This window comes from Sus scrofa, chromosome 14, assembly GCF_054392235.1.
Source record: "Sus scrofa isolate SSC_HxYL_T2T_F1_AM1 chromosome 14, Sscrofa_HxYL_maternal_Yorkshire_Landrace_v2.0, whole genome shotgun sequence".
NCBI classification, from domain to species: domain Eukaryota; kingdom Metazoa; phylum Chordata; class Mammalia; order Artiodactyla; family Suidae; genus Sus; species Sus scrofa.
The window spans coordinates 139,843,686-139,869,203 of record NC_139396.1 but is presented as its reverse complement, the minus strand read 5'-3'; the positions used below and the strand labels follow the sequence as shown (position 1 = coordinate 139,869,203).

Sequence of the window (25,518 nt, the reverse complement as noted above, 5' to 3'; positions counted from 1 at the left end):
GCTTTTCCTACCTACTTTTAAAACTTCATCTGACCATAAGCAGGTGCTATGCATTGAGTCTGAAAGTGTTTTTTTTTTTTTTTTTGGTCATCTGTTTGCATCTCTTTCTACGCCCTCTCCTCACCTTCCATCCTTTGTACCTGCAGCAAGGGCACTCATTGAATGACATGCTGTAGCCAAGGAGATAAAGCTGGATTTCTCTGAGATGAAAGCTGGCTCCCTTCTAGGGAACATATTCTGAGACACTGTACACAGACAAGAAGCGTTAGCATCTGATCTGCTTTATCCTGCAGCAGCTGGGGCTTCAGTGCTTTACAGTGGAAAGCTATTCCACGGTGTATGTATGGAGATAGGGAGCTTCATCTTGTCCCAGGATCATTGCTTAAGCTTTGTTTCCAGTGGTGTGGTCTGTGACAAATTCCTCCCCAAAGGCAGACTGCATCTCTTTACTGCAATCCTCAGGATTTCAATTAGTCTGTACATTCTAGTGGTCCTCTAAAAGAAAGGCTTTTTGCAACAGAGCTAGCAATGGAGTCCATTGCTAATTCCAAACTTTCTTTGGAAGTACCAAATTATGTGAATAAGATTATGCAAATTTGGCCTTTTCTCATGTCATGGTTCTGTGACAGGCCAAAAGAAGGAAGAGAGAAAATAGCTGCTTCTCCTGCTTGCCTTCAAGTTGAATGATGAAATTCTTATATTAGCTCATTGCCAGACAGCCAGAGAAACACAGAATAGGATGTAACCCTGGTTTGAATTCCCTGTGGTCACTCAGAAGCAGAGAGGACTTAGATACAGTCATCTTGGCCAAATGGAACAGCTGGATTTAATCTTGTCCAAGCAGGGCCCTTGGAGGATGAAGTGTGACATAGAGTAGTAGCCTTCCTTGTGAAAACTGAAATGCAGAGTGACCTAAATTTGAGTCAGCAAAAGCACTGTTAGGTGTGTCACCACACTTAGTCTCATTAACTGACACGCACTAACTTCTGCTGCCCTTGTTGCCTTTCTCTCACCCTCTCCCCAGGTTTGCCTTCATAGCCTAAGTCTGCATGGAAATCTTTTAGCCAGTTCTCTTTAGGAAAGAGACTGAGGTATTGACAATAGAAAAAAAAATCATTAGCAATGGAGAAAAGCATAGACAGAGCATGCAAACAGAACTGAAACATGTGTCCAAAGGATAGTCTAGTAATACTGCAGTCAGCATCTCTCAAGGTCAAGAGAAACCAAAGTGCAGACTTCCGTGCCGTTGAGTCTCTATTTTATTATAAGTTGAAAAAATTATCTGCAAATTTGGTCCTTTAAAATTTTCCAGTTAGTACAATGATACTTTAAGTTTTCCATTTAACAAGGTTTCCCTTTAACAAACTGACGCTTTCTGTAACTTTTCAATGGCTGGGTATACAACCTCTTATGAAAATCAGACAAAAAGTCTACATCTGAGGAGGACTTTTGTGACATTGAGGCTCAGGACAGGTCTCATTGCCTTTTGCCATACTGTGTTTGCTACCAAATCGTTGATACAAAGCCTCTCATCATCCTGGACTCTCTCAGCTTGTCAGGTATCTCCATGAGGGGAGTCAGCATCTTCACACTAGCATGGAGGAATTTCCCCACATCAGGACCTAGTCAATGTTTCCAAGCAGAAAGGAGAGCAGGTTCAAAGCATCTAGGCTCCATGGGGTCTATCTTTCAGGTAGAATGTACACAGGAGTGATGTCTCTTTTCACAAGAGATCCACCCCATCCCCTCTCCCAGTCCCCCCCCATCAGCAGAGAGGCCAATCACAGAGTCATAGATAGCACTAGGAAATTTTCACCATTTAAACACAGGAGCCATGTTTAAGAATTCCGTGCACATCCAACAGAGGGAGCCAGTCCCTCACCAGTAATCTCTACTTGCAGGTATTCCCACCGTATGTGTCCCAGGACTTCTACATGCATTATGCATTACCCCAGGTTACAGGCAGATGGACAGTGGACTTCTGATTTGCTACCTGCAAAATGCACTATTTTGTAACACTGGTAATCCTCTCCACCAGAAGGGAAGGTTTTTGTATGCTTCCCTTGAATCATCAACATAGCAGCTGTTAGTAGGATTTCTTCATAAAATAGCTGCCTTTTCCTAACAGTGACAGTTTGTTGAACATTGTGTCTGACTCAACTTGCTGAGTTATCCCAAATTGACAAGAAGCCACAAAGACCCCCATGTTGTTTCATATAAAATGATTTAAGCCTTTACTCTTCAAACTCTTCACAAGGACGCTGCAAACACCAAGTGAACATATAACCAGCAGCTTACTCCTTGCTAACAAGCATTGTTAGACTGGAGAAGGGTTGGAGGGCTTTGGTATTGCAGCTCCCAGAGACAGATTTTTTTTTTTTTTGTTTTTTGTTTTTTTGCTCCCTCTTCTATAGGCAGCTAGATGCCTCTGACATGGTCATCTTTGGAAATTTTACATGAATTGAAGGCAAGTTTCCTTAGAATTTCAACTGACTTTCCTATTGTGATTGCATGGAGAGGATCCAAGTTTGGCTATGGTAATTTAACTTCACATCAGATAGAATAGAAATAGAATATCACATAATAGGATTCTATCATGATTAGATTTCAGATTAGTTCACAAGTTTCGATTTCCAAAGGCCAAATGTCACATGGTATGCCTTTCAGTTGAATGAGCAGTTGATTATTATTTTTTTTTTTTTTTCCTGGAGCTCTCTATATACTCTATGGGAATCAGGAATATTTTGATGTTAGCATTGCCAGCCCTCTCAGTGAATGTAGCCACAAGAAGATCTGCAATCTGGTGACTGAACTGGTTTGTGGTAGCCTCAGCTTAGGGGTCTATGCTATTCTAAACTGTGTTGGGTTATGCTAGTCTGTACTGGGGGTAGGCCATGCAGTCCTAAAGTAGGCCTTTAGCTGGGCTGGGCTAATCTTTTTTGGGGAAGACTTTTTTCTTGGAGCATATGTGAAATACAGCAATTCTGTGCTCTGTGGGATTAAAGATATTTTAGAGGTCCTGTTGTTTTTAGGTAAATGAAGGAGATCTTAGTTTGATTCAAGGAAGGAAACATGGATGGATGACTGAGAATTACGGATAACTCATCACTGCAGTATGTAAACTTATGAACTTAACAAGTAGTTGGTTTGAGTGTTACCCTGCATGTGAAAAGTGTTTCCATGCTCTATTCATTTACTGAACATTGAACTCCCTAATTTATTTTTGGTTAACTTAATTTTAAGTGACACGAATGGTTTATTTTTCCATGGTCTTCTCAGAATTCAATGTAGAATCATCAGAGATCAGTTTATAATTACTCATTATTCTTGCAACAAATACTTGTTAGATATAACAAGTATTATAATGTATAGCATTCTCTAGTAGGAGATAGGGAGACAAATAAAAATATAGCATGATCTGGGATTTAAAGGGAGGTTTAAGATCTATTAGGATTTTAGCTAAATGTAATGTATTTGTAATTAAAAATTCAGGTATCCTGAAATCTTTTCTTTTCCACCTGTTAACTGTAGGAACTTAGGCAAATTTCTTAACATATTTAGGCACTCATGATTTTTTTGAACTGTAGGGAGGGATAATAATTGTCTTTACTCCATAAAATAGGTTGGATGGAAGAATTAGATTGCATAATTTTTATAAATAACTTAATATATAGGAAATGTTGCAAAAGGTTTACTATTAATAGTTGCAAAGTTATAGACATATGCATATATATACACACAGGATATATATTAATTTCCCAATTAGTTTTAAAAAATCAAATGTATGTAGAATCATGAGTGCAAAAGAATAAGAGTTTCTTGATAGAGATGCTTCCTTCATTATATTTAGATTAAACAATGTACCTTCAGAATGGGTGGCCCTTACATTCTTGTTGATTTTTACACACTGATTAATAGATTGACTCAGGAATTCTTCAATGAGTCTGTGTGTATCATTTCCAAAGGAGCTTAAGATAGTGAGATCTCAAAGATAGTGGTAAGTTTGATGTTTTTGGAACCTAAAACAATATTAAAAGTCCACTTTCTGTGTGACCTGAGGCAAGTATCTGAACATCAATGTCTTCATCTGGAAAAATGTTTTTAAAACTAAATATAATGTGCAGAATACATACTAAGCATGCAGTACTTGGCTGTTCTTACCACGGCCCATCAGGGTAAACTGCACACAGACACATGCCTTACGATCAAGGCATTTTGAAGGCTGGCTGTTATGTAACTGAGGAAAATTTGGAGATGGAGTTGAGCAGATTGGCAGGAAAGATCTGAAGAAGGGATACGAGAGAAATTCCTTCCTTCCCCTGAGGTTTTAAAAATAATGTGGACACCGTTATTTCTGGCTCGATGGGCACACCCTTACTTAGTGTCAGAAAGAAACAGAACAGTTGTTAGCATCTATTGATCATTAATTTTGTACTGGGCCCTATGCCAAGCCCTTTACTGGGTTATGCTATTTAAACCTTATGGAAACCTTGAAGTGGGTACTGTTATTATCGTCATTTTAGAGAGGCTTAGGAGATTTAGGCAATCTGCTCAAAGTCTCTCAACTAATCAAGTCCAATGAGTAGGACTTGAACCTCAGTTTAATCTGACCCTGGGGCCTGCCCTTCTGACCACTACACTGTACTTTATTCACCAAAACAAGAGAAACAATCCTGATCTTGTTTTCAAGGTTTATGACCCTTGAGTCTATCCCATGTGTAATTTATGAAATTCAGAAAAATTATAGCCAAGTTCAAAGTCATAAAAATTCTCGGTTGCTTTTCGAAGTTCTAAACATTTAGCTTAAAGGTAATAAACCTAGCTTGAGATTTATGATTAAGAGATGATACCTGACAAATTTGAACCTATAGTCCCTTGTCTCTATGTATGTCTGATGGATGATTACCTGGTAAAGGGAATATTAAGGCAGTTTGTTATCTGTTCTTTTGAAGAACCAGTATATAGCTTTTCTATTGCCTCTCAGGCCTGCACTTACCAATGGCCTTTGACCTAAATTTAAAAGAGATTTTTTTTTATTTTTAATGGACATGGTGAAGGAGCACAAAGGAAATAATAAAAGCAAAACATGCCTGTACCTCTAAAAGAAGGTTTTTGTATAACACAGTTTCAAATGACACTATATTTTTAACCATCTCGATAGCAAGCACTTATATTGCAAACAGGGACTAAAGGTTTGTGGAATTACTGAAAATGTTTTATGTGGAGCTGAAAAGCTCACAAAAAAAAATGAGCATGGGTTTAAAAATAGGGTTTTATAAAATCTAGCGTGTAATACTGCTGCCAAGTGATTTTGTAAATTATTATTCATCGCATAGACTTTCAAGGAGCAATTATATTTTTAGCCTTCATTCACAAGTTAAAGTGTGAATTGGAAAAGACGGAAAGGTATTCTGTGTTTGCTGTGAAAAAGATGCTCGCAATTGTTCTTAAGCATATTAAGATAAAGGCTTATATTGTGTTGTTTAATAAACTAAGCATGTTAATATTTCTCAGAAATTGTGTGTAAATGTTTGGCCATGTTTGATCACAAGGTCTTAGTATAGTCAATATAGGAAAATATTGGAACTTAAGTACAAATTTGAAGCAATATTATTAGCAGCATTTTGCTTAGCTATTTGCTGTCGAACCTTTCAATAGTTTGGACAGATCCCATGGGATTCCTATCATGTTTGGTTATAGAAAATCCCAGTTGTATGCAATCTGGGTAAAAAAATTTTTTTTCACCTTAAAGCCTCATTCCCCCTCCCCATCTCCATTTTTTCTTGGCTCAGATACTTGCTTTGAGGACAAAATTGGCCAGGCTTTTACCTTGAATTTTGGTCCTCACTTTAGTACTAAATATTTCAACATTATGTGTATTTATGGAAAAAATCTGTTGAGGTCGATGCTGGAGACAGAGAAATGAATCAGACCTGTTCTTTATCCTCAAAACAACCATAGTGTAATGGAAAAGTAAGACATTAAAATGATTCCATTATCATGCTGTATGATATGTGCCATAGAGAAGGGACAAATAAAACAATGGTGAACCTAGAAGTCGGTTCACCCTAGAGTGGATTTCAGGGAAGAGATGGTGGAGGAGAAATTGGAGCTGTGTTTTGAAATTGACTCAGAGGGCCAGGTATCAAAAAGGCATTCTGGGAACAGAAATAAGATGCAGACAGGCAAAAAAGACAGACATAGTTTGATTTTTTTTTTCAGAGAATGACAAGTAGATATTATATAAAATAAATGAAAGTTGCAGATATTATAGTATAAACTAAAAACATTTATGTAGTACCAGGGGCCCAACCTCTAATGTGAACACTCCATTACAGTGGGTTTCTCTTTGCAAAACAGTGAACACAGTTGTATCCCACCTGTTACAGTACATAGTATGAGAACCTGGGGAAATTCAGGAAGGCCCATGGCATAGGTTTTCTTAAAGGAACTGAAAAGTGTATTCAGGTGGTCTATATTTACTCACTCACTCTTTTACTATATATTGTTACTAACTGTGTGTAAGCCACATGTTGGGCACTCAAGGAGTAATGGCATTGTCACCCTTTTCAGGAAGCTTGTAGATGGGTTGAGGATGTAAAAAGTGTGATAAGTGCCTTAAGAAAGGGATCGAATGAATGGATTTCAGAGAAGGGTGTCATCATCCCCAGGTAAGAGGTCAAGTGGATAGATTCCATTTTTGCTTTATCAAATGGTGCTTGACCAAAGCCTCAAAAAGTAAGTATCATGTTGATACATTAGGGCAAGGGCTTAAGAAAAAGTATAGAGGTGAGAAATCTTAGGCATAACTTGGTTACAGAGGGCAATAAGGCCCCTGGAGGAGAGCATGGAAACGAAAGTGGAAAGCATGTTTGTGACTGAGGAGTAGATGTCCTTGAATGTCAGGCAGAACATTGTCATTGGTAATCAGTGGAGAATCCCTGATTGTTTCTCGAATATAAAAATAATATGAATAGAGCCTATGTCAGGCAGTGTTGTGATAGGCAAATTTGAAGAGGCAGGAGCATGGAGAGTAGTGGGAAGGTGGCTGCAAGGACACAAGAAATATGCTATGAGGGTAGCAAAACTATGTAGGTAGAAAAGAAAAAAAAATTGGAAAGTGTTACATGGTGGGAGGTGGTGGGAAAAGGTGATATTACTAGAAAACAGAGGAAGGATCAGTTGTGAACTGAGGAGAAGAAGAGGGCTGCCTACATGAAGCTGTATCCTATATTTATGTTTAAGGATTGGTTGAGCTGTGGCCAAAGATATACATTATAAAGCTCCTTTATCTGTGTCGTTGACTGTTAGAATTAAATCCATGCAACAATCTGGTGATCAATTGGTCCCCTAGAGAGGATGTTATTTAAAAAATCAAGAATTCACACAGTGGATTTCCCATCATGGTGCAGTGGAAATGAATCTGACAGGCAATCATGAGGTTGCAGTTTCCATCCCTGGCTTCACTGGGTGGATTGGGGATCCCATGTTGCTGTGAGCTATGGTATAGGTTGCAAATGTGGTTTGGATCCTGTGTGACTGTGGCTGTGGCTTGCAGCTGTAGCTCTGATTTGACCCCTCACCTGGGGACCTCCATATGCTGCAGGTATGGCCCTGAAAAGCAAAAAAAAAAAATAATAAAAAATATAAGATCTCCAGTAACCTACCTTTGCCTTTGGCCATGTGTGCTCCAGGTTTGAATTTCATGAGCATATTCGGATACAAAGGTCCTGGCATTCCACACACTGTATGTTATGGTTTATAAAAAGCATGGCAGTGAGGAGTTTTACTTTGCCAACAATGTTTATTCCTCAAACAAGGGAATGCTTATGCCAAATTAGTTACCCTTCATTTCATTGACAGAGAATGCTCTTTCTTTATGGGTAGAAAAGAGCTACTGGCATTTTCATGCATGAGGTTGAACCATGAGAAAATCACTGTGCAGATGAAAAATTGTCAAGTATCACAAGAGTTCAACATCCACAAGCCCAGTAAGAATGGTAGAGAGGAAAGAACATTAAGTAAAGCATAAAGAGAAATTGAGTTCTGGTTCTGATTCTCCCATTAGCTAGATATATAATCACTATCAGTTCAATTTCAAGGTTTGGAACAAGTAGACAACCATGGAATTGTAGATCCAGGAGATGCTTATGAAGGAAGCTTAATTTTTCAGATCAGGCAACCATTTAATAATAGTATTGCCACTCATTTAATACTAACTTCAGGGGCTTTCACTTGTACCAATGAAGGATGCAGATTCTGAAGCCAGATTACCTTGGTTTGAATTCTGGATCCATCACTTACTATGTCAATAAATTGGGCAGTTAACTTTGCTTCATAGTTTTCCCATCAGGAAAATGAGGATAATAAAAGTACCCCCTTATAGGTATGTTGTGAGAATTACAATCATATATATATATATATATATATATATATATGTATGTATGTATGTATAATCTGTAGCATATCTTCTATGTAATAAGCACTTTATCCACAGGTGCTATTATTATCAATATTATAAGAATGTTCTTTGCTAGAAGATTCCTGCTGCCTTCACTTTTCATTTTCAATCAGACTTAATGGACTAGGGCTTAACAGTCAGGGGCCAATTTTGGAAACATATACAAATCCCTGGGGATGGGAATCGATAGTGGCAGTGGCTAATTGTGGTGCTTGAACATGGGGAATCTTAATTGAAATAAATCAATGGCATCAAGGAATGGGATAAAGGCCCAATTGGAGAAGTTTAAAATGGAAAATAACAAGGGCTAAATTACACTTTAAAAGTTTCGATCGTGTTATCAGCCCTTTGAGAATGGAGTGTTTTATTACAGAAAAGTAACCAAGCAACTACTGTACAGAAACACAGCCATGTTTCAGGAGTTGAAAGCACTTAGCTAACCTTAAGCCCAATTAGAGATGAGATATACTCTCCAGCTGCTTTAGCCAAGGGGGAAGTGAAAAGAAGCTATTGAAATCTGAGAATAGGAGTAAAGGGAGAAATCACCTTCAAGGTCAACTTCTAGTAATGAAGAAATTCAGTTTTTCTCCTCAATAGTTTGCCTTTTATTTGTTGCCTGGCCTTTCTCTCTGCCCTTAGCTCACAGAGTAACTTCTAGCTCTCCTAGCCAGAAATCTCCAGACTTCTGCAAAACAGAAATTGCTCATGAATCTTGATGCACAGCAGACATTAGGGACAACATTAAATACAGAGAAAGAAAAGGATTGGGCGGAATATCTCAAAAACAATGAAGCAGTTTTATTCTAAATTTCTAAGATCAGCATTTGCTCACTCAAATAACTCTTGTCGTTTGAGTTTCTGCCACCAGTGGTAGCATCAAGGTCAACAATCAATAAACTCATTAGGACTTACAAGCATCTTTGATTAATATTCCTTGTCAAATTCCCTGAGAAATGTACTATATCTTCTAGCTTAATGAAGACAACACTGAGTTATTTAGGAGTTTGTTAGTGAGGCTTATTTGCATATAATTAACTAGATTCTTTGTGTTTATAGCAAGCAGTAAAAAACTTTGTACCAATAGATGTTCTTTTCACTAAGATCTATATGGTTAAGTTAATGCTTTTATTCCACTATAAACTCTTTGATTGAAGGGGCTAATTTTTCTATCAGTTAAAATCAAGTATACCCATGTAAAAACTGATTGGCGTCTTTCTTGAAAGAATATTTTACATTCCTCCTTTTTATTTATTTTTTTAATTTTCAAAGTTTTACTGAAGCAGAGTTGATTTATAGTGTTGTGATTATGCAGTTATACATGTATATGCATTCAGTTTACATGTGTAAACATGTATACACATTCAGTTATGCATAAATACACATCCATTCTCTTTCAGATTCTTTTCCCACATAGATGATCATATTGTGTAGAGTTCTCTGTGCTATACAGCAGGTCCCCACTGGCCAATCATTCCATATACTTCAGTGTACATATGCCAATCCCAAACCCCCAGTCCATCCCCCTTCCTTTTGAAATTAATAAACTTTAAAAAGAGTAGTTTTAGCTTCACAGAAAAATTGAGAATAAAATGTGTAAAATTTCCACATATCCCTTATTCCCACAAAAGTATAATTTCTTCCGCTATCAACATCCTACATCAATGTATCTGTTATAATTTGATGAACCTACATTGATGCTTTATTATTGCCTGAAATCCAGAGTTTAAATTCAAGTCCATTCTTGGTGTCGTACATTCTATAGGTTTGGACAAATGTTAAAAGATATGTACCCACCATGGTAGTATCATAGAATAGTTTCACCACCTTAAAACATTCTTTGCTTTGCCTGTTCATTCTTCTCTCTCCCCTAACTCCTGACAATCACTCATATTTTTACTGTATCTGTGGTTTTGTCTTTTTCAATATGTCACATAATTGGAATCATGCAGTATATACTATTTTCATATTGACTTCTACCACTTAGTAATATGCACTTAAGTTTTCTTCATTCTTTTCAAGGCTTGATAGCTCACTTCTTTTAGGAATGTATAATATTTCATTGTCTGCATGCATCTGCATTTGTTTATCCATTCATCTGCTAAAGGAAAGTTGGTTGCTTCCACATTTCAACAGTTGTGGATAGAACTGCTATAAATTCCTGGGTCATATTGTAAGAAGTATTTAGTTTTTTGAGCAAAAGCCAGGGTTTTCCAAATGGCTATACTATTTTATATTTCTACTAGTGATGAATGAGAGTTACCACTGCTCCTCATCCTTGGCAGTATTTGAGGCTGTCAGTATTTTGGATTTGGGTATTCTAATAGGTGTGTAGCAGTGTCTCACTATGGTAAGTTGCATTTCCCTAATGATATATGATGTTGAACACCTTCCTATATGCTTATTTTCTACCTACATATCTTCTTTGATGAGGTATCTCTTCAAGTCCATTTTTTAAATTGGGATTTTCTTTTCTTATTTTTGAGTTATAAGAATTCTTTGTAAACTTGGGATAAAAGTCCCTAACCAGATGTGTCTTTGCAATTTTTTTTAACCTAGATTGTGGTTTGAGTCTCATTATCATTGTCTGTCCCAAAATAGAAGTTTTTAATTCTAAGTTCAGCTTATAAAATTTTCTTTTATAAATAATACTCTTGCTGGTGTATATAAAAAGTCATCATCATGAACAAGGTCATCTAGGTTTACTCCTATGTTATCTTGTAGGGGTTGTATAGTTTTGTGTTTTATATTTAGGTCTGTGCTCCATTTTTAGTTAAGGGGGTAGGATATGAGCCAAATTTCAATTTTTTTCATGCATATGTTCAGTTCCTATTATGTTATATTTGCTCTTTGGGGAAAGATCAGTTGACTGTATGTAGGTCAAGTTATTTCCGGGATCTCTATTCTGTTCACTGATGTATTTGTGTATGTTTTCACAAGTATTACACTATATTGATTATTATAGTTTTATAATAAGCTTGAAGTGAAGTAGTATACTAGTCCTTAGATTTTATTCTTCCTCAATATAGAGTTATGTATTCTGGATCTTTTACCTTTCCATGTAAACTATAGACTCAGTTTGTTGATTTGCATGAAATTGCTTGTGGGAATTTGATTGGGGTTGCACTGAATCTATAGATCAAGCTGTGAAGGAATGATACATTGACAATATTGTCTTCCTAATCCTGAATGTGAAATATATCTGCATTTTTTAATTCTTCTTTGATTTCATTCACTGGTTTCAATAGTTTCCTTTATAAAGATCCTACACAATTTTTGTTAAATTTATGCCTAAATATTTCATTTTTGGCTGCAGATGTAAATTATAATAAGCTTTAATTTTAAATTCCACTTGTTCACAGCTGGCATGTAGAAAAATGACTCAAAATCCATGAGATGCTGCAAAAGCAGTGCCCAGAGGGAAGTTCATAGTGATACAGGCCTTCTTCAAAAATAGAAGAAAAATCTCAAATCAGCAACATAACTCACCACCTAAATGAATTAGAAAAAGCAGAAACAAAACCTAAAGTTAGAAAGAAGAAAATCTTAAAGATCATAGAGGAAATCAATAAAATGAAGATTCAAAAGACAATAGAAAAAAATCAATAAAACAAAGAGCTTGTTCTTTGAAAGGGTAAACAAAACTGACAACCCTCTGGCCAGACTCACCAAGAAGAAGAGACAAAAAACCCAAATAGACAAAATAAGAAATGAAAAAGGATAAATCTCAACTTATACTGAAGAATTACAAAAAAAAAACCATAAGAGAATACTATGAACAATTATTTGCCAACAAATTTGACAACCTAGAAGAAATAGACAACTTTCTAGAGAAGTATAGCCCACCAAAACTGAATCAAGAAGAAATAGGTCAACAGAACAGACCAATCACTAGAAATGAAATTGAAAATGTAATAAAAACACTCCCTACAAACAAAAGTCCAGTACCATAGGGCTTCATTGGATCTGTGAATTCTACCAAACATAGAGAGAAGAAATTTTGCCCATCCTTCTTAAAATATTCCAAAAGGTTGAAGAAGAAAGAACACTCCAAAATACATTCTATGAACCCACCATCACCCTAGTAACAAAATCAGACAAAGATACCACCAAAAAAGAAAACCATAGGCCAATGTCTTTGATGAATATAGATGCAAAAATTCTCAACAAAATTTTAGCCATGTGAATCCAACAACATATAAAAAATATCATACACCATGACCAAAGGGGACTCATCTCAGGTTCACAAGGATGGTTCAACATACACAAATCTAACAACATCATACACCACATTAGCAAAAGAAAAGTCAAAAACCACATGATCATCTCAAAATATGCAGAAAAAGCATTTGAAAAAGTCGAACATCCATTCATGATCAATACTCTTACCAATGTGGGTATAGAGGGAATATACCTTAACATAATCAAAGCAATTTATGACAAACCCACAGCAAATATAATACTCAATGGAGAAAAGCTGAAAGCCTTCCCACTAAAATATGGAACAAGACAAGGATGCCCACTCTCACCACTGTTATTCAATATAGTATTGGAAGTCCTAGCCACAGCAATCAGACAAAAGAAATAAAAGGCATCCAAATTGGAAAAGAAGAGGTAAAACTGTCACTGTATGCAGATGACATGATACTATATATAGAAAACCCTAAGGACTCAACCAAAAACCTAACTGAACTGATCAACAAATTCAGCAAAGTAGCAGGATATAAGATTCAGAAATCAGTTATATTTCTGTATCCTAAGAAAAGGAATACAAAAATGAGATACCTTTTAAAATTGCACCCCCAAAAATAAAATGCCTTGGAATAAACCTGAGCAAGGAGGTAAAAGACTCATATGGTGAGGACTATAAAACCTTAATCAAGGAAATTAAAGAGGATTCAAAGAAATGGAAAGATATTCCATGCTTTTGAGTTGTAAGAATTAGTATCATAAAAATGGCCCTACCACCCAAAGCAATCTACAGATTCAATGCAATCCCCACCAATTACCCATGACAGTTTTCACAGAACTAGAAAAAACAATCCAAAAATTTACATGGAATCATAAAAGACCCAGAATTTTCAAGGCAATCCTGAGGAACAAAAACCAAGCAGGAGGCATAACTCTCCCAGACTTCAGGCAATATTACAAAGCCATAGTCATCAAGACAGTGTGGTACTAGAACCAAAACAAACATACATATCAGTGGAACAGAGTAGAGAACCCAGAAATAAACCCAGACACCTGTGGTCAATTAATCTTTGACAAAGGAGGAAAGAACATAAAATGGGAAAAGACAGTCTTTTTATCGTGATGCTGGGAAAACTGGACAGCCACATGCAAATCAATGAAACGAGAACACACCCTCACACCATGCACAAAAATAAACTCAAAATGACTTATAGACTTAAATGTAAGGCAAGACACCATCAAACTCCTAGAAGAGAACATATGCAAAACATTCTCTTATATCACCCTTACAAATGTTTTCTCAGGTCAGTCTTCCAAAGCAACGGAAATATGAGCTAAAATAAACCAATGAGACCTAATCAAACTGACAAGCTTTTGCACAGCAAAGGAAACCAAAAAGAAAACAAAAATACAGTTTACAGAGTGAGAGAAAATTGTTTCAAATAATGCAACTGACAAGAGCTTAATCTCTAAAATATGCATCAACTTACACAACTCAACAACAAAAAAGCCAACAACCCAATTGCAAAATATGCAAAAGACCTGAATAGACATTTCTCCAAAGAAGATATACAGATGGCCAACAAGCACATGAAAAATGCTCAACATCACTGATTATTAGAAAAAATGCAAATCAAAACTACCATGAGATCCACCTCACACCAGTCAGAATGGCCATCATTAACAAGTCAACAAATAATGAATGCTGGAGAAGGTATGGAGAAAAGGGAACCCTCCTGTGCTGTTGGTGGGAATGTAAATTGATACAACCACCATGGAGAGCAGTATGGAGGTACCTTAGAAAACTACACACAGAACTACCATATGACCCAGCAATCCCACTCTTGGGCATATATCCAGACAAAACTTTCCTTGAAAAAGATACATACACCTGCATGTTCATTGCAGTACTCTTCACAATAGCCAGGACATGGAAACAACCCAAATGTCCATCAACAGATGAATGGATTAGGAAGATTTAGTATATATACACAGTGGAATACTACTCAGCCATAAAAACACAAAATAATGCCATTTGCAGCAACATGGATGGAAGTAGAGACTCTCATACTAAGTGAAGTCAGAAAGAGAAAGAAGAATACCATGTGATATCACTTATATCTGGAGTCTAATATACGGCGCAAATGAACCTTTCCACAAAAAGAAAATCATGGACTTGTAGAAGAGATTTGTGGTTGCCAGGAGGGAGGAAGAGGGCGTGGGAGGGACTGGGAATTGAGGGTTAATAGATACAAACTATTGCCTTTGGAATGGATAGACAAGGAGATTCTGCTGTATAGCCTTGGGAACTATGTCTAGTCACTTATGATAGAGCATGATAATGTGAGAAAAAGAATGAGATGATGTGAGATAAAAACCAGGGCCAGTGTGTTCCCAGGGTTGTAAGGGCACCAACAGGTGGTGTTCAGTCACAGTGCCCTCCTCTGTGGTGCCCTTGAGGTGACTGGGGCTGCAAGTGTTGCCTGTTCATGGACCCCAGTGGTAGTGGGCCACTCCCACCTCTGGAGCCGGAGATAACTGCCATGGTGGTTTGCCCCTGCCTCCTGTAGACCATGTAAGAAGCACCTTGTCCTGCTTATGCCCCACAGGAGGTGCTTCACAAGCTGCTCCTAGTTGCAGGTTCCTGGGAAGAGACAGTGATCAAGCATCTGAGCACTGCCCAGAGCATTTGGCAGTGGCAGCAGCAGGGTGGGTGTGCTTCCAGGGGAGTGAGAACAACTACAGGTGGTGTTCAGTCTCAATGTCCTTCTCTGTGGTGCCCTCTGAAGTGGTGGGGCTGCAAGTGATTTTTGTTCAGGGATCCCCAGTGGTGGTGGACCATACCCACCTCTGTATCATAGATAACTGTAGTGGTTTGCCCCCACCACGTGCAGGCTATGCAGGAAGCACCCAGTCCCACTTGGCTCACTCAGGAGGTGCTGTACCAGCTGCTTCTAGTTGTAGGGTCTTGGGAAGGGACAGTGACCAAGTATCTGGGCACTGCCCAGAGTGTTTGGCACTGGCAGCTGCAGGGTGGGTGTGTTCCCAGGGGAGTGAGAGCAAGAGCTTATGGTGCTTGGTTGCAGTGCCTTTTTTTTTTTTTTTTTTTTGGCATCCCCTGAGGTGACTTAGGCTACAGGTGGAGCCCACTCATAGGCTTTCAGTGGTGGCAAGCCATACCTCCCTCTGGCCTCCGAGATGACCGCCATGGTCTGTCTCTGCTGCCTGTAGATTGTGCAAAAGGTACCATGTTGCACTTAGTCCCCTGATGCCCTTAGCCCACACAAAAGGTGCCTGGCCACCGGCAGCCTACAAAAGAAGCACCCAGTCTCCCTTACATGAGAAAGAGCAGCATGTAGCCTGTGCCAGAGCCACCCCTCACTCTGAGAGCCTGTGGGCAAGTGCACATACTCAGGTGCAGGGTGTTTCCTATGGCAGTCCACCCCTCCTCTTCTCGCCCTCCCCAACAATGGCACCTTACCTATCTATCCTGCAGGCCCAGACCTTCTCAGGGTTCCTTCTGCCATGGCATTCCACTCCCCAGCCCATGGAGTACCACTCCCCCGCCCATGGCACACTGCTCCTCACCCCCTAGGCTGTCCCCACACAGCCAACCCCAGTCCTCTCCCCAGGACTGATCTCCAGAGCCTAAGACTCAGGGCCCAGCCTGAGAGTGTCTCAGGCTGTGGTGTCCTGGCCAGTGGTTCAGATGATCTATGCAGCTCTCACTTATTGCCCTCCTCAGTCCAGCTGTTGGGCTTTTCTCAGTGAGTTTAAGGTCCCCCCGTCTTGGCTGATCTTTCCATCAGTTAGGTGGCTTCCCAGGATGAGGGTTACTTTTCTCCTCACAGCTCCCTCTCAGGAATGCTAGTCCCATCCTGATTCTTTTTCTTTTTTTTTCTTTTACTATTTTTATTTTTTCCCATTGTACAGCAAGGGGATCAAGTTATCCTTACAGGTATACATTACAATTACATTTTTTCCCACACTTTGTTCTGTTGCAATATGAGTATCTAGACATAGTTCTCAATGCTACTCAGCAGGATCTCCTTATAAATCTATTCTAAGTTGTGTCTGATAAGCCCAAGCTCCCACTCCCTCCCTCTCCCATCAGGCAGCCACAAGTCTTTTCTCCAAGTCCATGATTTTCTTTTCTGAGGAGATGTTCATTTGTGCTGGATATTAGATTCTAGTTATAAATGATATCATATGGTATTTGTCTTTGTCTTTCTGGCTCGTTTCACTCAGTATGAGATTCTCTAGTTCCATCCATGTTGCTGCAAATGGCATTATGTCATTCTTCTCTATGGCTGAGTAGTATTCCATTGTGTGTATATACCACATTTTCCGAATCCAATCATCTGTCGATGGACATTTCGGTTGTTTCCATGTCCTGGCTATTGTGAATAGTGCTGCAGTGAACATGCTGGTGCATGGTCTCTTTTAAGTAGAGTTTTGTCCGGATAGATGCCCAAGAGTGGGATTGCAGGGTCATATGGAAGTTCTATGTATAGATTTCTAAGGTATCTCCAGACTGTTCTCCATAGTGGCTGTACCAGTTTACATTCCCACCAACAGTGCAGGAGGGTTCCCTTTTCTCCACAGCCCCTCCAGCACTTGTTATTTGTGGATTTATTAATGATGGCCATTCTGATTGGTGTGAGGTGGTATCTCATGGTAGTTTTGATTTGCATTTCTCTCATAATCAATGAAGTTGAGCATTTTTTCATGTGTTTGCTGGCCATCTGTATATCTTCCTTGGAGAAATGTCTATTCAGGTCTTTAGCCCATTTTTCCATTGATTGATTGGCTTTTTTGCTCTTGGGTTGTATAAGTGGTTTATATATTCTAGAGATTAAGCTGATTGTTTTTCTCTCTCTCTCTTTATTTTCTTTTGTTCTACCCAGTTATGTCCAGAGTTTCTTGCCCTTTTTGGAGGTTTAAGTTCTTCTTCCAGAATTCAGCTGATGTTCTGTGTGAGTCTTTTTACACATAGATGTGTTTTTTTGATGTGTTTGTGGGAGAAGGTGAGTGAGACCTCTTACTCCTCCGCCATCTTGCTCCACCTCTGCTCTTATTTTTGATCATATTTTTTTGTTTTCCATTGTTGTTCTGTTTTTTTTTGTAGTTTTGAATATTTTTTGCAATTCTATTTTTCTCTACTTTATTAGTATATTTTAGTGTATTCTTTAAGAGCTTTTTTTTTTTTTTGTGGTTGCCCTAGATTTTGCAATATACAATTACAACTAATCCAGATCTACTTTCAGATTGTCATGATCAGTGCAGGTATCTTACAACAGAGTACTCCCAATTCCTCTGGCCTGTCCCTTATTACATTTCTGTTATCCATTTTATTTATCTATAAGCTACAATCAATGACTGTATTATTATCATTTTTTTTGTTTTTTTTTTTCTTTCAGTACTGCACTCGCAGCATATGGAGGTTCCCAGAATAGGGGCCAATCACCAGTTGAAGCTATAGCCTATGGCCTATGCCAGAGCCACAGAAACACAGGATCCAAGCAGCATCTGTCACCTACACCAGAGCTCATGGCAATGCCAGATGCTTAATCAACTGAGAAAGGCCAGGGATTGAACCTGTGTCTTCATGAATGCTAGTTGGGTTCATTAACTGCTGAGCCACGACAGGAACTCCATTGACTATATTGGTGACATTACAATTTTGAACAAAATGTTATTTTTAGATCAATAAAGGAATAAAATGTTTTAATTTTATCTTCACTTAATTTCTCATGCTTTTCCTTTCTTTAGGTAGATACCAGTTTCTTATCTATATCAATTTTCTTTTCTCTGAAGATATTTAATATTTCTTATAAGGCATAACTACTGGCAAATTTTCTTGATTATTTTATGAATTACAGAGTATTATTTGTTCTTCACTTTTGAAGGCTAATTTTGTAGGCACAGAACTCTAGCATTTTTTTCCCTCTCACTACTTTAGATATTTCACTCCTCTCTCTTTTCACTTCCATGATTTCCAAAAAGAAGTAAAATGTAATCAATTTCTTTCCTCTGCTATACATAAGTTGTTCTTTTCCCTCTGGTTTCTTTCAAGGTTTTTTTTTTCTCATTCATTATTGCTTCAAATATTTCTTATGTTTCTTTCTCTTTTCTTCTTTTGTTATTTCTATTATATTTATATTACATCTTTGGTAGTTGTCCCACATTTCTTTGACATTCTGTTCTGTTATTTTCAGTGCCATAATTTCAAGCTCAGAGAATGATTTCTCATCTATGCCAGTTCTACTAAAAAGCCCTTCAAAGCCATTCTTTACTTCTGTTACAGAGTTTTTGATCTGTAACATTTCTTTATTAATTCTTAAAGTATCTCTTATTAGATTATATAAAGTTCTAATATATTGCCTACTTTTTCTCTTAAAGATCTTGGTATACTAACTATGGTTCTTTTAAATTCCTGGTCTGGTAATTTAAACTATCCTGCCATATCTGACTTTGGTGTTCCAATGCTTAAACGTTCCCTTCAGACTGAGATTTCTGTCTTTTAATACTCCTTCCAATTTTTGTTTAACAGTAAACACAATGCACTGGGAAAAGGAACTGAGGTAAATAGACCTTCAGTGAGTTGGGGGGAGCCTTTTCTAGCCCTATGATAAGTCTCAGTCTTTTGGTGCACCTGCCACACCTGGACTGTAAATTTCAGCATTACATTTCATGTATTTTCTCCCCTTAGATGGTACAGGATAGCTAAAGGGGGCTGGAGTTGTGTATTTCCTTGTCTAGTGTGGAACCCTAGTGTTGGTATTCTTGAACATTCCCCTGCCCCAGGTTAGTACCAGATAAAATACCTTTTCCTGAGAGCAGGTCTAGTTAGGTGAGCATGATGCTCTTGCTATATTACATGATGGTATCTTTCTCCCTTCCCTTGTTAGAAATATCATAGCCTTTTTTTGTCTGACATTCAATGGTAGGACCTCTTAGAGCTCCTGGAAGTAAAACTGAAAAAAGTCTGGGAGTCTTCCTAGGGCTGGGTTACCAAGGAGATTTTAACTCTCGGGTTTGTCCACATTGAGTCTCCGATTTGCCAATTATAGTTGGGATTTGCCTCTTTCAGCACTGACTCCTGTGAAGATTCCTATCTGTGTATTTCTGTCCTGGTTAAGTTGTGGTGGTCTCTGTCCTCCTGTCCGTCTCCCCAGAGACAGTAGTCTACCCTGTAAGCCCACATCTCTAATGGATCTAATGAGTTGTTGATTCTTATATTCGTTCAGGTTTTTACTTGTTAGGAGAATGGAATGGCAACTTCCAAGTTATTATGTGCTGGACTGGAAAATTTTTCCATCTTTTGAAAAGAAATATATAATGTATATGTTGCTTTATGAGGGAAAAATAATGGACAACCAGAAAACCACAGATTAAGTGATAGATTCTAGTAAGTATGAGGAATAACGAGTCTCAGGCCGTATTAGGCTACAATAAAAATTGTCAAGGTTTTTTTCTTTCAATTATCTTCAATTACTGTTCAGGTTAGGCAAGTTATTGAAATAAATATTTAATATACTTTGTACGTTTTTCCTAAGAAAACGATGTGTCTGGTTAAGAATATTAGCTCCAAGAGGGCAAGAACTTTATTATGTTCGTGCCTAGCATCTACTCAAGGGTTCAGTCATGAAAGGATAAAATAATAAATACATTGCCTACTGTAACAAATGTAAGGCAAACATTTTCAAATGTTTTCATCAGACTGCTTCAGTGAGGAATGGAAATTCTGGGAGTGTTGAGGTTATAGTCAAGAACTGTATCCTTCCTTGGAGCATAAAATGTTTTTAATCACGTGTTACCTCAAAATAAGTTGAAATATTACATAATCAATCTAAATTTGTTCTATAAAATGAAATTTTGCAATTCCTGGGTATAATGGATGCTACTAAAGTTGTGTTCTGCTTGTTCTGTGTTTCAAGGAGTCTCTAGCCAGATGGCAGGTACTATGGGTGTTTGTGTTTTCTTATTTAAAAACCACCCAAGTAAGATATTATTGTTATAAATTTATATCAAAGAATTTTGGGATAAGAATAAAAACCATAGTATTCACTAAAAAATGAATATTTATTACTCTGCCAAGCAAAAAATTTCCCATGACTATTTTATCAACTAATATCATATATAGTATAAAGAACTGATGAAATTTGACAAAAATTGACAAAAGCCTTTCATAAAGTCTGCCTAAGCTGAACAATATTTCTTAACATTTTTAGTTCTTAGATTCTTTTGAGAATAGATGAAAGCTATGAACCCCTCTCCTGAGAAATAATACATGGGAGCAAATACACTAAAATTTTTTGATTCGGTTTTCATCAATCTTCTGTAGGCCTAGTCTCCAGGCTGAGGACTCCTACTATGTTGATTGTAAAATGGATTAATCACAAAGATAGCATACATTAGACATTCTGAAATGAAAGTATGACATGTGGTCTCTATCAGATTTCTCCTCTTTCACTTTGTTTGAGAGAAATATAGATAATTGGTATCTAAATTGATGAATTATTTTTCTTAATACAAGCATGAGGTAAAAACTGCTAATAGTACAAAAGGAAGCACAGTGAAAATACTTTCTCTCAGAGGTTGCAGCTGTTGTCAATTTCCTTTGTATCTGCCAAGAGACATCCTATGTGTACATAGACATATATTTCATATATGATAATATTGCATATGTTACACACACACATGTGTGCCAAAAATACTTGGATATTTTGCAGGCTTTTCCATGCCTTCCTTTTTTCTGTCATCGGTAGTATATCACAGATCTACTCAACGATTTTTAGTAATGCAGAGTATTCCATTTATGTACCATCACTTACTTATCCTGCTCCTTGTGACAAATATTTGGATTGTTTGTGATCCTTTGCTACTTATCCAATGAAGCAATAAACATCTTTGTACATATGTCTTTGGGCACATGGGAGTTACTCTGTTTTGAACATAATGAAAGAGCTGGGGCAGCCATGGAATGACTGACATTTGTTCTCACTCTCCACATTCAGCACAGCATGTTTAGTCATAAGAATGCTGTGGGGAAATTAATTCATTATATTCATGCCACCTCAGGGTACCAATCATCCTTTCTATTCTTGCTTCTATGTCTCTCATTGTAGCTTGATTCTGTAAGGGAACAGAAATGAGGCTGAGCCTTAATTATGTTTCAGCATCTAGCTTGTCTGAATTACAGAAGGACAGAAAAGCTTTCAGTGCTCTGTCCCACCCTGACTGCATGTCCTTCCTGTAGCAGCATCCAGCTTTCTCCTGTGCCTGTACACTGACTATTGTCTGTGGCTGTCGTTGGCAGCAGTTCATACTGAGGGTTTCTGTGGGTGCGACGAGAGCAGAATGTTACCACTCTAGATTTCTGGTACACGGATTTTCTTATTATAAAAAGAAAATTAAGAAATTAAAAGAACAAAAAGACATAAATGACAGGTTTCTCTAATTGATAGAATTAAGTCGTTGTAGCTATATATCAAAGCCAACAAATTGCTGTATGATAATAGATTGTTCTTTCCTGGAGAGGAGTAAGCATTTAAGACACTTTCAAGCTTAAGCCATAAATCATCTCTATATCAGTGCATCCTCTGTTACTCATGGAGGCTCTCCTGACACCTTTGCACATGGTAGGTAAAAGCTAATTTTTGTATGAATTGAAATCAAATACTTTCCTCAGATAATATTGATTTCCTCTTTTGATTTTATCCCATGTGCAGCTTTCTTAACTTACACATTGACACCTGTTTACTTCTGGAGCTTGACCCAGTGCTTCACAGGCCCCCATTGTGCTTCTAGACTACAGACTGTTCAGAAAACTTCTGATTTGCAGTACTTCTAGATGTTTCTCCAAGTTCAAATGGCCTGCCTCCTTTGGTTGTGCTGACTCTCACTTTGTTTTGTCTATCTGTAACTGATTGTGGCTATTACAGAAGTCACAACTGGAAAATAAGAGGCAGAAAGCAGAGCAATCACCCAGGTTTCCAAGGTCAGAGTAGAACAGGAGGCAGATAAGGCAGACTCAGAATAGAGTCATGAGAAGTATGTGGTTAGATGTGGTCATGTCAGGATGTGGTTAGATGACTTATCACAAAGAAGATCCAAATCAAACTTGGACAACGTGAGAGAGCTAAGAGTCAGGCAAACTAACATGGACCAAGATAGCTATAAATGGAGAGGAAGATAAAAAGGATGAAAAATTATAAGGAAGGAATGCTGATGGAGGGCCTTCTACCTCATTTAATATATATTTGTGAAGTCACTTCTATGTATTGACAACTCTGTCAGGTACTAATGATACAGTGAAAGGTGTGAGGAAACACAAAAATCTCCGTTCTCATGGAGCTTATCTGAAGCAACTTTTCTTTGTTGAGTTAAAGGGAAGGAAGATTCAAATCCTTTTGCTTGAATGATCTGAGGCTTGTATATACCAAAATATGTATAGTTCTTAGATTGTACAGGGTAATCTTTCTGAAAATATCTTTGGTGGAAACAATTCTATTGAATTTTTTTAAAGTTTTTGTTCAAATACATTTAATACATGCTTGCCAAAGACTAATTAAAACTGGACTTTTGTCTTGTCTAAACTGGAATTTTCCATATCATTAATGGTCTAGAGTCCCACATGAATGTGTAAGAGAGGCTATACATTTGAGTGTTTCCCAAACCTACGTATTAATTGAAGACTTTAATTGAGTAGCTTCTGGAACTATTGTTTTACAAAGTACATTTTGATACATGTTAATATAGGGAATGTGTGAGAAGGTCAACAAAGATAACTCTTGTCCCCCCTGATGCCTGGAATGATTCCATTGGCTTCCTCTTGATCCTCCACCACCAGTATTTCTCAGGATCTTATCAACCTTGTGTGCAGACAACTTAAGCATGCTAAACTTCCCTCCTTTCCCCTGGCATGAGAGCTGCTGGGACACAGGGAGAAACTCTGAATTATTTTCTGCAGCATATGAATAAGTTAGATGCTAGTGGAAAAAATGGCAGGTGCCTTCTTCTAGCTGGAGTGGTTGATGACTTTATACATGAAGCAAGTGTTACCATCTGTACATAAAATCAGCTGTCACCCCCAATGTGAAAATGTGTGAAGGGGCTATCCCAGATTGCCATTCTGTTTTGACCGGCGGAGTTGTGGAAAGTTTTTCTCTAAATCAGCATCATAAGATATTCTGTCTAATGTAAGTCAATCTTACCCCATTCATTCCAGGTAAAATCTCTTTTGTCCATATCTAATATGTGTCTTTTCTTAATTTTGAGGGATTCTAATAATTGTTTATGATTGTCTGCTGTATATATATTTTCTTTAGAATAATTTTATGTATGGGCCAAAATATATATACTTAAATGAAAAATCCATTATTTGAGTTTAATTGTTAGTTTATTGAGAACAAGAGGAAAAATAACATGTTTTGGGAGTTGCACTATTTTCTACATTCATAAAAAAGGTTGTTTTATTGCTGTTAGTCAAGTACATTTTTTTCACTGTTTTTATAATTTCAAAAATAATTTGTCATCTAATGGCCATGGTATATAATAAAACCAGATCACTTTGTCTATCTACCCATAATCATCAAGACAGGAAATCTTTTAGTAAAATATTCTCAGCAGTTAAGATAACTTCACAAATTATATCTCATATTTAAGAGAAAGAGGGGATGCCCTTATTGCTAGTTTAATTGAGGCATAAATGTTTTGGAAATAATGAGAAAATAAGAATGCCTTTCTTGGAGTACATGATGCCAGGTTTAATAGCTACATTAAATTGGTACATTTTTCTATCTAGTAAGTTTTGATGGAACATGGTTAATCTCATTGTTCAATAGATTGAAAACAAAAAAGGTGTTGATTAGCCTTGGTATTCGTGCCATTCATTTGGGTATTACAACAATCCCTATCCAGTCTGGCACTAACTAATGTATTATTCATAGGAAATGCGAGTTCAGAGGCTAAATGTCCTAATTTTCACACAAAAAATTTCTGCTTAGGATGACAAGAAGCAGAGACATGGGCAAATCACTTGTTTGTGATGATAAGCCTCATGGTGAATTAAAGAATTATAATCAAAATATGTGAACGAATTAGTTGAAAGAGACATTACCCTCACTCAGTATCTCTTCCTTTTTCTTAGAAATGGTTGAGAAAAAGGCAAAGGGAGCCCACCTGGGGATAAACAACTGAAGATAACTGACATAGCTTTTGGAATGCAACATAGCAAGACAGGTAAGTTCTGACCCTTGATTTTTGATTGACCTAGCTTCAAACCTTATTTCTAATATTGTTTACTAGAATAGTTCCGTGACCTTGGGTGTGTCTTGGAATCATCATCTATAAATATATTTTTGTTGGCAGAATAAATGAGATGATGAAAAGATAATGGTATAGTTTATGTCAGAGAGTATTTTGCCTGTGTTTTCCTCTAAGAAAGTCAAATATAGTGAATTAATAATTACCCAATAGTAATAAAGGTGTTTTTTTCCTCTATACCTCATATCATATGTGCATTTAAAATATATACCTATTTTACACCTTTAATTTTCCTCTTGGTTGCAAGAATCTCACTTTCATATTCAACTGATTTCACATGCTGTGCATTTTGGCATTTAATTATAAATTAATTGGAGTTCCTGCTGGGGTGCAGTGGGTTCCTGCTGGGGTGCATCTGACTGCAGTGGCTCAGGTCACTGTAGAACTACAAGTTTGATCTCTGGCCCAACACATGGGTTAAAGAGTCTGGTGTTGCTGCAGCTGCCAGGTAGGTCAGCTGTGGCTTAAGGTAGAGCAGTAACTGGGATTCAATCCCTGGCCTGGGAACTTCCATAGGCTATAGGAGTGGCTATATATAT

General features: G+C 37.5%; 1 long non-coding RNA gene across 1 annotated transcript in view; it reads left to right on the top strand.

The window, feature by feature from the left end:
- Positions 1–25,518, top strand: part of LOC110256694 (uncharacterized) — a 329,328-nt gene that overhangs the window by 233,209 nt on the left and 70,601 nt on the right. Inside the window, exon 2 of the long non-coding RNA XR_014825798.1 lies at positions 24,804–24,895. This is a non-coding gene — a long non-coding RNA (uncharacterized LOC110256694). The remainder of the gene's footprint in view (positions 1–24,803; positions 24,896–25,518) is intronic.